The sequence below is a fragment of the Leptonychotes weddellii genome, chromosome 5 (genome assembly GCF_054177405.1).
Source record: "Leptonychotes weddellii isolate Sample4059 chromosome 5, ASM5417740v2, whole genome shotgun sequence".
Classification (NCBI taxonomy): Eukaryota; Metazoa; Chordata; class Mammalia; order Carnivora; family Phocidae; genus Leptonychotes; species Leptonychotes weddellii.
In genome coordinates, this window is record NC_138373.1 from 36,903,154 (window position 1) to 36,915,521 (window position 12,368).

Below are 12,368 nucleotides of genomic sequence, written 5' to 3' on the forward strand. Positions count from 1 at the left end.
CCCTAGAAATCCATCCATTTTGTCACAAATGGCAAGATTTCATTCATTCTTTTTTATGGCTGAATAATATTCCGTTTTATATATATTTCTCCCCATCTTCTTTATCCATTCACCAGTGAGTGGACACACGGGCTGCTTCCATATTGTAGCTACTGTGAATAATGCTGCTATAAACAAAGAGGGCAGATATCTTTTTGATTTAGTGTTTTCATTTTCTTTGGCTAGATACCCAAAAGCTGGATTGCTGGATAATTCTATTTTTAACTTCTTGAGGACCCTCCATACTGTTTTCCAGAGGGGCTGCACCAGTTTGCATTCCCACCAACAGTGTAAGAAAGCTTCCCTTTCTCCGAATCCTCACCAACATCTGTTTTTTCTTCTGATGTTAATTTTAGCCATTCTGACAGGTGTGAGGTGGTATCTCATTGTGGTTTTGGTTTGCACTTCCCTGACAGTCAGTGATGTTGAGCACCTTTTCATGTGTCTGTTGGCCATTGGTATGTCTTCTCTGGAAAGATTGTCTCTTCACATCCTCTGCCCATATTTTAATCAGATTGTCTTTTTGCTGTTGAGTTGTATGAGTTCTTTATATATTTTGCATATTAGCCTCTTATCAGATACATGATTTGCAAATATCTTCTCCCCTTCTGTAGGCTGGCTTTCACTCTGTTGATGGCTTCCTTCACTGTGCAGAAGCTTTCTAGTTTGATGTCCCATGTGTTTATTATTTTTTTGTTGTCTTTGCTTTTGGTGTCAAATCCAAAATATCATTGCCAAGACTGATGTCAAGGAGTTTACTGCCTGTTTTCTTTTAGGAGTTTTATGGTTTCAGGTCTTACATTCATATCTTTCATCCATTTCAAGTTTATTTTTGTATATGGTGTAAGAAAGTGGTCCAGTTTCATTCTTATGCATGTGGCTTTCCAGTTTTCCCAACACCATTTGTTGAAGAGACTGTCTTTTTGCCAATGGACATTCTTTCCTGCTTTGTCGAAGATTAGTTGACTATAGAGTTGAGGGTCCACTTCTGGGCTCTCTGTTCTGTTCCATTGATCAATGTGTCAGTTTTTGTGCCAATACCATACTGTTCTGATTACTCTAACTTTGTAATATGGTTTAAAATCAAGAAGCATGATGCCTCCAGCTTTGTTCTTTCTCAAGATTGCTTTCAATTTTCAGGGTCTTTCGTAGTCCCATACAATTTTTAGGATTTGTTCTAGTTCTGTGAACAAATGCCATTGGAATGAATTCTGATAGGGATTGCATAGAATCTGTACATTGCTTTGAGTAGGATGGACATTTTAACAATATTGGCTTTCTCAGTCTTTAAGAATCTTCTTGAGGATGTGTGTCCTCCTATACTAGACCCCAGTTTAATTTTCCCACTTCTAAATATTACAACTTTTTAAAAACAGGATTGGTTACTCAATGGCACAGAATCCCCAAGTAGATTTAAAGGCCACAAACCCTGTCTCCTTGAGACTTTTATACTTTACAAACCAAAGAGGACATCAGATATTGCATCAAAACAATCAGAGAAGGACAGAGATCACAGGACATGGGCCATGAGATGGTAAATACCAGAACTGGCTGTGGGAACAGGGGCTCATTATTCTCTTCTGCTTTTGTGCATGTTGGGGAATGTCCATAATAAGCAGTTTAGAAAGAAAAAGAAAACAGTCAATATTGCTGCCCACGCAACAGAAAATTAAGTATTCATCACCTTCCTTTCTTCCTTGCAAGATGACAACCCAGGAGAAAATGGCAGGTCCCCCCAAGGAGGGGGTTCAGCTCTAGGGCCCTCCATCAGAGAAGGAAGGGCCAGGGAGTGCCGAGAGGGGCCCCCAAGGGTCAGGGGCAGGCTGACGAGTCAGGCAGCGGGGAGACGCTCTGCATGTGCCCAGAAGCAGAGCTCGGGGAACAAGCCTTCACTTCCTCATCTACAAGGGTGCTGTCACCCCCTTCTGGGCCCCTAGAAAGCCCCATCCTGACTCCTGCTGCTCCTCAGTGTGCTGCACGTATGCATGAGTGTGTACAGGTGACTTGAGCACTGCACGTGTGCCCATATGTGCTGTGTACACGTGCACCATGACGGCATGCATGTGGTGTGTGCACACGTGTGCACTGGTGTGTGCACTGTGCGGTGAGCAGTGTGTGTGCTCACGCGTGCACTGGTGTGTGCGCTGTATGGTGAGGAGATGTGTGTGTGCGCACGTGTGCATGAGTGTGCACAGGTGATGTGAGCACTGCACGTGTGCCCGTATGTGCTGTGTACACGTGCGCCATGACTGCATGCATGTGGTGTGTGCGCACGTGTGCACTGGTGTGTGCGCTGCGCAGTGAGATGTGGTGTATGTGTGCACGTGTGCACTGGTGTGCGTGCTGTGCAGTGAGAAGTGTGTGTGCACACACGTGCACCGGTGTGTGCGCTGTGCAGTGAGTAGACGTGTGTGCTCGCGCGTGCACTGGTGTGTGTGCTGTACGGTGAGGAGACGTGTGTGTGCGCACGTGCATGAGTGTGCACAGGTGACGTGAGCACTGCACGTGTGCCCGTATGTGCAGTGAGATGTGTGCGTGCGTGTGCACTGGTGTGTGCACTGCGCAGTGAGATGTGTATGTGCGCACGCGTGCACCGGGTGTGCGCTGTGCGGTGAGAAGTGTATGCGCACGCATGCGCACTGGTGTGTGCACTGTACGGTGAGAAATGTGTGTGCGCGTGCGTGCACCGGTGTGTGCGCTGTACGGTGAGGAGACGTGTGTGTGTGCACGCGTGCACCGGTGTGTGCACTGTTCGGTGAGTAGACGTGTGTCTGCGCGCATGTGCACTGGTGTGTGCTCTGTGTGGCTGTGTGTGCACACGTGGTTCAGGGTGTGCACTGTGGGTGAGTACGTGTGGTGTATGTGCACGTGCATGCATACGGTGTGCTCACGCAAGCCGACAGCTGTCCTGTGTGATGGACATGCACGTGTGTGCATGCATGTGTGTGCACTGAACAGAGAGCTGGGCAGCCATGCCATCATGTGTGGTCCCCAGCTCCCCCCTTCCTGGCTGTGTGGCAGTCACTCTGCAGGTCCCGGCAAGGCGCTCTCCCGGTCCACACAGCCCTCCTTTGTCAGTTTCACAAAACCCGTTCCACACGCCGGGAGCGGCACCGTGACTGGACTCCCTCCAACGGCTCCACAGGTTCCTCTGGGACCCTCACTGACCTGACTCCGTGTGCCATCCTGCCAAGGGCTGGCCCATTCCCTCTTCCCCAAGCCCTCCCTCCCACACCGCGGCCCCATGCCCAAGACTGTCCCACCCAAAACAAATGTGCACCAGACGGCGCTGCCCAGGGGCCCATGCCGTGTCCTGTGTCAGACGCTCATGCTCGCTGTCTTCACACGCGTGGGAGCCTGCCACACCCGAATCACATCCTCACTCCACCACATGCTAACCCTGTCCTTTTTCAAGTTACGGAACTCCCTAAGCTGGTTTCTGCATCGTGAATTCGGATGAGGCCCGTCTCCTGGACGCAGAGTGTGCAAGCAGCGAGTGTTCACCCCTGGACAGGTGTGCCGCATGCAGAGTGGCCTGCTGTTTCTCATTCGTGTGCTGGGTCCCTTAGTGCCGGGAAGCATAAAATGCCAGCGACCTGACCGCTGTGTCCACATCCTAATTCTGACTTGAGTCTCCACTTCCTCATCTTTAAAATGGGGTTAACGGCGGGATCAGTGAACTGCCGCATGAGGAGCCGTGTGAGGAGCTCCACAAGCATTCGCTGGAAGTAGGTGTTCCACTAAATGTAATTTATTTTCACATCACGCAGCTGACACCCAACGCGAGCATGACAGAGGGAGAATGTTCGAGGGGAGCCGTTTACATAGCAATAACGCAGCCCCTTGCAAGAGCTGTGTGGTCCCAACACCTTCTTGGCCTTTCTGAGCCACAGTTCCTCCTCCATAAAGAGGGGACAGGGTCCATCAAGTGTCACAGGGGCCAGATTTAAAACGCTGAGTGTGAACCCGGATATGGGTGCTCGGTGTCACCCAGGGCACAGCGATGACCAGGGCAGGCAGGTTTCGGGAGGAACCGACCGGCGCACCACTCAGCTTGCAGAGCAGAGCGGAGGGGCGTTGTCACTGCCCGCGGTACAGTGTGCAGCCCACCGTGGCCAGACTCCCAGGGGAGTCACTTCACCAGCACGACCCGACCCGAGTGCGGGTCTCGGCAGACACTGACACTTTCACGGCTGGGCCGGGTGCCTCAGAGAAGCGCAGTCGGCCAAGGTCACTGTGCTTCTGCCTGAGACATCGGGACAACGGGGGCTCAAATAGGACCGTGGTCTATCACTCACCCATGGACCAGCCCAGAGCAGGGATGACATGTCGGTCTCCTGTCTCGGGGAGCAGAAGGGCTGGAAAGTGTCCGCATTCCTACAGCAATGTCACCGGCTCCCACGGCCTCAGAAAACTAAAAGGTGGCATCTGCCCAGCTAAAACACGGGAGTTTGGAAGAAGGACAGGAGACCGGCATCGGGGGACAACCAGCAGGCTCACACAGTGGGGCTTGGCCCAGGGTCTGGGGGGGCCAGCCGGCTCCCGCCGCCATGTCCAGAGACAGACCTCCGACAGCCCCCGTGCCGAGGCACTTGGGCTACAGCGAGCACCCTGTCCTGCCCGGCCTTTCCAAGGCAGGACAGCACGTTCTGATGTGCCTAGCAGTGATAAGCTCTCCAAATCCGTGTTCTTTAATAAAACTCTTATACGGGAAAGCTGTACGACATGCTGACTCAGTGCATTCCTAGTGAAATGATCGCTCCGGTGAAGCTAATTAGCAGCCCGTCTCCTCACACGGTGACTGCCGTGTGCGACCGCTGTGTGCGCAGTGAGCGCGGCTGGGATGCGCTCCCCACATGTCTGGCGTTCAGTGCAGGATTACCTGCGCCGCCCTCATGCCACCGTGCATGAGCTCCCTGGGCTTGCACGTCTGCGCACCCACCCGCCACCCCTGGGAACCGGCCTTCTCCTCCCTGCTTCCTCAGACTCGACTGCTTAGATTCCACATTTAAGTAGGGAAGTGAGTGCCTTTCCTTGTTTCACTCAGCATAAGCAACAGGGAAAACTGAAAGCTTTCCCTCGGACATCAGGAAGAAGGCCAGGGTGCTGCGCTCACCACGGTACTCCACACGGCACCGGAAGTCCCAGCCAGAGAATTGGGCAAGAAAAGGAAATAAAAGGCATCTGAACTAGCAAGGAAGGAGTAAAATTATCTCTGCTTGCAGATGACATCATTCTACATGTAGAAAATCCTAAAAAAGACTCCACACACACAAAAACAAACAGAACTAATAAATGAATTCAGTAGTTACAGGATAAAAACCAACAGGCAAAAATCAGTCACATTTCTTTACACCAACAACAATCTACTTGAAAAGCAAATTTAAAGCCCCCCGTTTATGACTGCATCAAAAAGAATAAATCACTCAGGAATGGATCAAATTCTACCTTCTATATAAAGGAGGGCATGAACGGAGCGCCCCACAGCAGCTGTGGTCCACCCGCCAGGCCCACGGAGGTCACTGCAAAGCTGACTCTGCTCGGCGGTTCCTCGGGCCCAAAGTTCTGTTAGGCTGTGCTGCACAGGAAACATTTAAAACCACTTCGGAATTCAAATACACCATGCTTTTTTCTGGCCACAATCAGTGACAACATCCGATGACAACTGTTTCAGAAAAGTTGGATATTCCATTTGATTTTTGGGTGGAATACATCCGTGGCTCCATCACCTGCACAACCGCCTAAAGCCTCGGAGGTGTCTCCCTGGTCTGACAAATCAGAGTAACAGCGGTCCCCGCGCAGGGTACAATGTCTGACGAGTAATTATAATTATGGGTATTGGTGCCCCACAGCCCCTCCCTGATAGCAATGTGGATTCAAGAGAAGCTCTTATTTCAGCAGACTCAAAACACATCCCAACACAAGGATGGCGCGGTCTCTGGGAGCAGGGAGGGACGTATCACAGGGATGCAACATATAATGTTCCAGCCAAGGACACACCCTGTCTACGTGATCACATCACATAGTGTGGTCCTTGAAAAGAGTTTTGTGCTTTAAGTGACCTTTTCTTCCTCTCAGGAGAAAAATAAGCCTGATGGCCCTGGCCATGCCCCTCCTCGTTCATCCTAAGGAGACAGGGTGCTCGTGCCAGCAGACCCTGCTCCATGGCCATCGAGCACCGGCTGGGGCCATGTCCATGGAGACATGGATGTGGCCTCCGTCGGGAGCTGCCGGGAACCGGGACCCCAAGAACGAGAGAGCTGTGCACAGGCGTGTGACCCCCACCCAAGAGGACACATCAAAGGGAATCCCAATGGACCAAACGTCTGAAGGCACAAAGTAGAAGACCTGACCCTGTCCAGCCCCGTCTTCACTGTAGCAGTGGGGGGGGGTGTCTTCATTACCACCGGAAACCTTTCTTCTGCGGTCTCTACGCCATTTGTTGTTGGGATGCGCGAACACACTGAAGACACCCCTGCACTTCCCACGCTGGCAAACACGGACCTTCTGTAATCACCTGTGACGTGGGAGCAATCTGGGTCCTCAAAAGCCCAGTGGCCATCGGGGAAATCCGAAGACAGCGAAGCCGACCACACTGGGGGGAAAGCCTCTCAAAGACAGCGACACGTGTGCGGAGGAGGCGCTCAGGGACACAGGAACAAACATTTAGCTGCGACAGATGAGGACATGTGTCAGACAGAACATGGTCTTGTGCTCTCTCAGAAGGCGACACAACAGAGGCTCACGTTCCCGTCATGCTGCTGGGTGGAAAGCAGCGTGAACACACACAACTGTACGTCCAGCTTTATCTGAAGACGCGGAACCCTGACCGTGATCATCTCGGAGTTGGGACCCATGAATGACGTTTCGATCATTAACACGTGTTCCACTGGTGATTCGGGGAAATCGTTAATCTCACAGCATCAGTGCCAGTGTTTCAGAGCCGAGGGAGTGACGGTGTAGTAACTCTTTAAGATGAAAGCAATTTCTCGGAAGACATTTTTCTCTCACATTCAGGGGAACTTCAAGCCCCTTTTATTTGAAAATATAATAAAAATGGAGGAAACAACCAAGACGTCCATGGAAGTGACCTTGCCACTCACCGCGCTGCTACCCCTGTGTGTCCAGGGAGCCAGGAGCCTGGCACCTCGTGCTGCGACTGCCAGGGCCATGGGCATGCCAGCACGCACGGGCCGCATCGGTCCTCAGCAGCAGGACACTGAACCATACAGGAGCGGCATTAGCTGGGGTGCTACCCCACCCGTGGGGGCCTGTAAGGAAGGCTACCCGTGAGAAAGAATTACACCTAATCAGCATGTGATCCAACCCTCTGCTGGAGAAGCAAGAGAAGCAAAAGAACCCTCAGAGGAAAGCAGGGAGTGAGGGAGTGAGGCTGGTAACGGAAGGGCAAAGACAGAAGGAAGCCCACAGGCTGCATTCTCAGGAGGAGGGAAGGCCTGAAGCAAGTCTCCATCAGGACAGACGACCTGCAAGTGCTAAGCAAGCGTGGAGAGTGGCTGCCTGCAAACATCAGGAGGGGGAGGGGGAGATGAGTCCCCGGAAATGACAAAACGCAAGGACTGCTGGACACCCGTGGCCAACCCCGAGCCTCCCGAACAGCAGAGGGCCCATAAGCATCAGGAGCTGCATGGAGCAGAGAGTGCTTCTGGGTCCTCTCAAAGAGCTGACAAACCAGAACCACTCTGACCAGACATTCGTTACAGACTGAATAGCAGGGCATATCTGTCTGTGATGGGGTCGCGGTCCATGCAGTCAACAAATCCCAATGCACCCAACTCTAAATGGAAAGGGGAGGCTGATGAGGTTAGGGTTGGGGTTCCCTTCCCAGCGGTGGCCCTGAGTGCAGAGCTGGGCACTCCTGGTGGGACCGCAGGCTTCCAATCATGCAAGCCCAACCACCCAGGGCTGACCTCTGCTCTTCTCCGTCTGCATGGTATATGTTTGCTAGGCAGCTCTCAGGAGCTGACCGTGAGGCCCTGGGTCTAGGGGGACAAGGTGTGGTCCATGAAGATGTCTGAAGCTCCCAGCCCAGCAGCTCTGCCTCTAGCAACAAAAATCCAACCCGAGTGCTATCCAGACACAAACACCTCTTCCCATAGCCAAGGGCTCAGGCAGCAAAGCCCTGCCTGGGTGCAACAGTGAGGAGGCGGCATTCAGTAGCAAGGTGACTCCACGCCCCTGGGGACCGAGGGCTAACAGGAGGTGAGGAGGAGGCAGAGCCCCTCCAGACGGGCTGCTATCCCTATACAAAGATCTCCATCCAGGAATGTGATGGGGCTTGAGCTCTTCAAACAATGCTCCCTGGACCTTCCCAGACCCCAAGCCTATGGGACGTGCTTGCTTCTCCAGAGCCACCGCACCCAGGCCAGAATGCCAGGATGGAGGACACCCTACAACCTACTACCTGATCTTAGCATATAGTCTTCACTGAGGTGAGCTCTGTGTGTCCTCGGGCAAGGTATCTCCTCCCTGGGCCTCTGTTCACTAGTCAGCAAAGAGCACAAATGACTACATGACTTCTTTCTCACAACTCTAAAATTCCACAATCCTGCAGCTTAGCCCTGTCCCACCTGTCCTGAGTTTCCATGCACCTGTTACTAATGACACCTAACCCAGTGCTTCCTGCATGAATGGTTTTCAGGATTTGGTTGTTAGTAGGAATGGAAAGAAGTTCATGCTTGAGTGATACTGATCTTAAGCCCTGAACGGTCAACTGCTTGACTGTGTGGTGGGCCGCAAACGTCCACTATCCTTTAAACCCCCGTAGCTTGAGGGGATATAGGTGGTCTGTCCTCAGCAACAAATGAGGAAACTGGTCCCCAGAGACCTTAACCTGCCTGAGATGTGCCAACCTCAAAGTCCGAGCTCCGAGCTCCACCCACACATCTTCCAGCTGCCCTCCCAAGCTCACACCATGGTTCCTCCAGCATGATCCTCTTCCATTTAGCCAGGGAGAACCCATGGTTCACCCACACAGGGATCTGAAAAATTTCTTGGACCCAAAGATAGTGTAACCAGAGCTTCACAGTTCCTGGGAACCTATAATTTGAAGTCAAAGAAAGCGATAGTATTGGGGGCCTCTGGTCAACATCAAGGAAACAAGTGCGTGTGAGATATCGTTACCACCATGTGCTGATGGACCATGGTAGCCACCTGCCAGGAGCAAGCTGCTCTGCTTGGTACATGAGGGAGTCCACTGGAGGGACTGAAGAGTGGCATGTCTGGAACACATTACACACACAGACGTAGACATAGAACTTACATGTAAAGAGCATAGGACTCTCACAAGACCTGTCACCTTGGAGATGCAGTCAACAATGACCCAAGTCCCCGAGAGAGTTATTTATGAAATTCCTCATCCATTAGCACCATCACATGTCACTCCTAGGATGGTCTTGGAAAAATCATACGTACGTGTGACTTTATCACGGGTACAGTAAAGTTCGTGGAACCCGACCAACAAGTCAACTTATTAGACTGTGGAGACAGTATGTTAACCAAGTCATGAACTGAAAACCCGTGTGGACCTGCCAGCCAGACTTCACACTCATGTTGTCACCCTCTGCTGGTGGACTAGGGGACAAAGTGTCGGCTCTTCAAACAACATACAACAAACCTTGCAAGGATGCACGTTCCCCGGGTCACGTGGCAGGGTCAGGCCCAGGTGTCTGGAACATACCCAGCCCCACTCCTGAGCAGCCGATTTCCTCGGAGACCCCCTTTCCCTGGTCATCTACGGGAGGGGTGGGACTGTTTCTCACCACAGAAGCCAGGAGGTCTCCACAGACCCTCCCTCTCGCCAGCTCAGTGAGAAGGGGGTGGGCAGGCGAGTTCATCCTGACCTATCCACGCTCACTCCCAAAACTCAGACTGGAGCTAAGGACACAGGAAACACCCTGACCAAACTGCCTCTGCCACACGATGGTGGCATAGGTTCCTCATGTCTGAACAAGTGTTCACGCCAAGGGGGGGCACGATCTGGGAGCCCCAATGCCCACTCACACAGTCCCTGTACAATGACGTGCTGCAGCTCCCATCTAGAAATCACAGCGTGTGGAAGGAGGAACACTGTTCCAGACAAGCATGTCATCGAGCAAGATACTTCTGGGCTCACACATTACCGTTCTCCTTAATCCAGAAAGAGCCCCACCATCGGTGGCAGGTTTCCCCCGAGAAAGCTGTAGTGTCTTTGTTAGGTCCTTGTGGGCTCGTCAAATGGGAACCTGTGCGGTAACAGAACCAGGGAGGATGAGAGCTGCCACAAGGCTTCCACGGGCAGCATGAAGAAGCAGCAACCACAGAACCATGAGGTGTTTTCCTCCTAGAAAAATTAGAAGGAAAATCTCTCTGGAACAAGACCTCACCCGTACACACAGCACTCGGACAGGCTGCACGCCCGGGAAGCAAACCCAAGACTTCCTGCCCCCTACCCTTTCCTTTCCATCAGGACTTTGAAAATTGTAGACAACGTGAACTTTGACCCACTCAAAGCATTTGGCTCCAGCACAAGCCAGGTGCATCCCATGCAGATTCTCAGCTGTGAGGCTCATCTCGCTCACACCGCACCTCCTGAGTGTGACGTTCTGCCATCAACCGCCCAGAGGGAGCGCACCTCCTCCCCGACGAGTGTGTCTTCTGTCATGTTCTCCTGCCCACCGGGCGACTGGACGGTGTGAGAAACGCTCTGCCCACCTCGCCACCAAGCACCTACTCCACGCACAACCCAAACTGCTCAGGGGAAGCACACCCCAAGGTTCAAAATGCGGCTCCGGATGATGGGTCTCTGACATACTTGTGTGGAATGAAGACACTAAGTCCTGACTTAGGCATCTCCTAGCTTAGGAGATCACAAGGAGACATTTCCGTAGATGAAAATCTTCAGTTTTCGACGCTGCAAACCCAGAAAGCGTGCTCTGAATTTTCTGTGTTACCTCAAAGCCACCGAATGCTTTTTCTTATTTCCTTTTTTTTTTTTGGTAACAAGCCAACCAACTGAAATAAATTGCTTTCCATCTGAGCAGCTCCAACAGCACATCACCTGAACTCCAGCAACTCCGCTGGTGGCGCGTCAACTCTTCGCCTTGAAAGATGAGGTTTGAGGTTGAAAGGCCCTGTCACTCACCAGCCATCTGGGCAGATGTAACTACTCCGGAAGCAAGTGGCCCAAACAGACAAGGCCTCGTGCAGAGGTGGCCTCGGCAGGGAAGCGGCCCTAGGGGAGCCCCCTGCTGCGTGCTATCCTCCTTCAGGGTGTCCCCTTCCCGTGCTGACGCACTGACGCGGGCTCTGGTCCACCATCTGCCTCGGCCAGATCGGCCGGGGTGCTCCGGAAACAGACCCGGCTCCCGGGACTCAGGTGCAAACGATTTATGAAGGACCTGTGGCCAGGAGAACATGGACGGGCACTGAGGAAGAGCAGGGCAGAAGCTGAAATGGGACGGGTTTCAGGGGGAGCCACAGGCGCCCTGACCACACGCCGATGGGGTGTCGGAGCAAGTAGGCAACTTCTGGGAAATGTCCTTCCAGGGAGCACGGCTCCCAGGGGCGTGCCGACGTGGGAAGCTGCTGGGCGCGCACAGAGGGGAGCCAGCCCCGCGACTGCCCCAGTTTCCCTGACGGACGGAGGGCGTGGCGGGGCCTCCTTGCGGCCGGGCTGCGGGACGCACGTGCTCAGCACGTTCGGAGGCTTGAGGCCGGCGTCCCCGCGGGGGGGCTGCTCAGCCGTGGGCGGACCAGCCTCTCTCCGGCTGGAAATGTGTGTTCTGAGCCCAAACAAACACGTTCTGGAAATCTGCTTGCCGGTGAGAAGAACAGGGACTTTTTCCCCCAAGTTTATGTTGGCACAGGCTGACTTTTTATAAAACTGTTTTACTTCTAACCATCCCTGACTTGGGCTATTTCAATCTGCACATGACTCTATTTTTTGACAGATTATGACTGACATTTGTTTCCGTGACTGGGCGCTGCAACTCCAAGCCCCTTTTTCCACGGTGAACGCCGACACCGGGGCTCCTGGAAGTCTGCAGGCGTGCGTGGGGCTGCTTTCAGCCCGGGAAATCTTCAGAGCCGCGGCCGACGGGGCATGGAGCCCAGCGCCACGGGCGTCAGCCCCCACGCCTGCGGTCTAGGGCGCAGGACAGTGCTCCGCCCTCCCCACGCGCCTCGCCCCCCACCCTCCCCACATGGCTCGCCCTCCCCCACGCCGCTCGCCGCCTCCCCACGCCGCTCGCCCCCTCCCCACGCTGCTCGCCCCCCCACGCACCTGGCCCCCCACCCTCAACACGCGCCTTGCCACCCCCACGCGCCTC